Source organism: Pelmatolapia mariae, linkage group LG12 (genome assembly GCF_036321145.2).
Source record: "Pelmatolapia mariae isolate MD_Pm_ZW linkage group LG12, Pm_UMD_F_2, whole genome shotgun sequence".
Classification (NCBI taxonomy): Eukaryota; Metazoa; Chordata; class Actinopteri; order Cichliformes; family Cichlidae; genus Pelmatolapia; species Pelmatolapia mariae.
The window spans coordinates 12,945,987-12,949,713 of NC_086237.1; the positions used below are offsets into that span (position 1 = coordinate 12,945,987).

At 36.9% G+C, this 3,727-nt stretch overlaps 1 pseudogene; it reads right to left on the reverse strand.

Annotated features, from left to right (window-relative positions):
* Positions 1-1,006: 1,006 nt before the first annotated feature.
* Positions 1,007-3,429, reverse strand: LOC134639270 (glutathione hydrolase 5 proenzyme-like; annotated as a pseudogene).
* Positions 3,430-3,727: the final 298 nt, after the last annotated feature.

The window sequence follows — 3,727 nt, forward strand, 5'->3', positions numbered from 1 at the left end:
TTGATTGATTGATTGATTGACTGACTGATAATACTTTATTCATCCCGAAGGAAATTGTTTTAAAGGCTGCCAGACGACTATCATGAGCACCCTACCCGACCATACACAGAATACACGAACATAACATTTGGAAGACAGGTTAGAGAGGTACGAAAAAACAATGGAAATACACAATACATGAGGAAAGAGGAGGACAAGAGGAGGAGAAAAAAAAAACACCACAGCACAGAAAGCACATAAGTCTTCACATCTTACAACGTAAGATCACATGACTTCATATTTATATCTCGGATACTAAAAGTTATGTTATAAAAAATATTGTATCAAACCTAATTAAACCTGATTAAATTAGTACACACACAACAAATCAGATATTAAAACTGAAAAGTTTTGTTCTCTAAAAACAATATAAGGTCACTGAATCTGAAGTTTGATGTCTCACAGATGATGTCACACATCCTTGTGACCAGTTTGGATGGTGTTGCCATTTAAGATAATGTTATGAATATATGTCTACAGTGTGTAAGCTTTGCTTATAGTGACATGGCTGTAACAGTGATATCTGCCCTGGTGTTTTGGATTCAGCCTAATTAACTGTGATTATGTGTTTCACATATACTACATATGTGTTAACCTGAGCATTATGACTGTAACCATCGTGTTACTTGTTTTTAAAATTGTTTTTGTTTGTTTGTTTGTTTGTTTAAACCCAGAAATCAAAATATAGACAGGCCCTAAGCGTACTTTACTTTATGATCCTTTTGGAATGTTGTGGGGCTAAAATTAGCAAAATAAACATGTATTCAGTAAGACTTGAAAATATGAGCGGAAACTATAAACTAATTAGGAAAGTGTTTACTGGGAGAATGGAACAATAATCAGCATCTTGTTTAATGACCTTTAAGTAGTATACACACTATTGGCTACAATTTTGTGATTTTGTGGCTGCGGGAGTATCTATAACCTTAAAGCCAGGCTATTAAACTAACATCCCTGGCTTTTGGCCTCAGTAACCAGCTGCTTTGCCTTTTTTCCTTTCATCAGACCATGCAGAGATACAGCTGTCCTCCTTTTCCACAGCGTTAACTACATTGTAGAATCGTGTTGCTGGTTGATGATTGTGTCCCTTTTTCTTAAGAGCCTCAATTACATCCTGAAGTACAAAGAGGAAAAGAGATTCAGATGGAACATAAGCAGAATTTCTTATTGTGCTATCATTTAAATACACTGAATATTTATACGTACTTTTTCAAAGTTGGGTTCAAACTTTACTGCATTTTCAGAGTCGACATAAACAACTGGAGTATTAATTGCATCCTTAAGGCTCTTTCCAAACCAAAGGTGGTTCATGAGTGCCTTGGAGAGAAATAGTAGAATACATTGCAGTCTTTCAGATGGGAAAGTGATAATTAAAGAATGGATTAGGGTGAAAACACCTCTGACTACAATGTTTACTCTAACACCAAAGAGGGTTTGCATTATTTTATTTCCTGGACACGTACCGAGGCCATTCAAGTAGTGATCATACTCCCACCAGTCGATCCAATCACCAATGTGTTCGACTGAGACTTCAGCAGAACTGGGGCCATAGAGGAGGGAGGCTGCTCTCCTGAGAAATACAACAAAAGCCTTGAGTGACAGGACAAAACTACAATCCACACTCATCACTGTTAGGAGAAAAATGATCACAAAATGATTGCTTCTGAATGATGTGAAGCAGAGGGTGAAGGGCATTTATTCAACCCTGACATGTGCCATTTACTTTTGTTCACCATCTGACATCAGACACCGATGAATGCTGAAGAAAATGTTGTTTGTTTGTTTGTTTGTTTGTTTGTTTGTTTGTTTGTTTGTTTGTTTGTTTTACTTTTTTCCTCTGAGGATTGTGTGTTGAAAGGTAACGAAAACCTTTCTTATAAATTAATTCTAAATAGACTTTATTCATTCTCTAGGAAAATAACTGCAGGAAATAAAAGAAACTCTTTGTGTCATTAGTTTTGAAAGAATCCTCACTGTGCTTCCTCATCTGCACAATGCTCTGCCCTATGCTCGTATTTCATAAGTGTAAAATGCATCCAGCTGATCCCTTACCAAAATTAGATATTGTGCAGAAGTCAAACAGTACATCATTGAGGATGATTCCAGTGCTTGGAGAGAGGACTCTGGAGCCAAATCTGTAAGTACAAAATGCTAAATGAACTACAACACATACAAGTAGAGACATTTTACAAAGCAGATTCTAAAAATAATCTCTTAAACCTTTTAAATCTTTCAGTTTTAAAGGAAGACACATTTTTGATAGCTGCTTCCTAACAGTGAAACAGATTCATCCAGACACTGACATGTGGTTGATGCTGCTGGTAACAGACACAGCGGATCCATCTTCGGTCAGCACAGACACATGTGTGGTACCCATGCTCTCCAAATACGAGGTGATGCCGTAATACTGGAGATCATGAGTCTTGCTGATCAAGCTCCGTATATTGTCTGCTAAGCTCTGTGATTGCAAAAACAAATGCATTAGAGAAAATAATGAGAGACAAAGACAAACAACAAATTAAAGCTGAATCTTAAAGAGATTTGAGTTCAAAAACCTCTGATACTTATTTGTTTCTAATTTTATGCCTTTTTCTAGTTTGACATAACCATCAATTTAGTAATAATAATAATAATAATAATAATAATAATATTTCTTTTTTGAAACCAGGAGCTTCACTTAAATATATTACACTATCTATATTTAGTGTTTTGTGCTGGAATGTTGCTATTTTTACTCCAGTCAGATCTAAATACTGCTTCCACCACTGTTCAAGCCATAACTAAACCAGTTATTAAATTAAACAGCTCAGCTCAACACATTAACATTTCTAGAAAATGTTAATGTGATGTTAATGTTAATTTTGTGATAGTGTAGATGAGCAGCAGCTCAACAGTCAGTGTCTATCGGAACCTTTCATGATGTTGAGGATGAAGGTGAGGATGGCTCCTCCTGCAGGGGGAAGAGGAAAAGTACATCTGGTATTCTCCCAAACATATTCCACTCATCAGTCAATGTAACTTTACACGAGGCCAAGTCCTCCAGTGTGAGGTTTCCTTCTGAGCAAAAACATTGAAACAAATGAATCTGTTGAGCAAAACTGAACACAACACATCTCATAATCAATACTTTTAATTGATCCAGACAGCTCACAGTGTAGCCTGTGAGGGATCATAGCAAATATTCACAGTTTGTAGTTAGATCATTGTGCCTGGCAGACGTAGAAAATGGTCAGAAAAGAGAGCAGGATGAAACCTGTCTGACAATACCTGCTTGCTGTATGTCACTGATTAAATCCTTTTTTGTTGTTCTGATGTAAAACACATCTGCCCCCTGCTACAATCATCATTTGATCCTCATATTTTTGAACTCACATTGTGGGTGTATTTCATACCGTAGCAACAGGGTTCAGTCATTTTTAACAGTCTCTGAGTTGTGTTGACCTTGGAGTTGAGGAATAGGGAATCCTTCTCTGACTAATTTGATGGTCGGCTGAAAGAGGTCAGCCCACAGCAACTTCCCATAAAGCCTGTGTGCTTCTGCACTACCTCGAATTTCTCCAGGAACACCAACCAATTTACTATCTGATCAGATGAATAATGGATAGTGCTGGAAGGTAACGCATACATCTGCTCGTGTTTTGAGTATACTCTAAGGTCCTGTCCTCGTATAATAACACTTCAACTGATT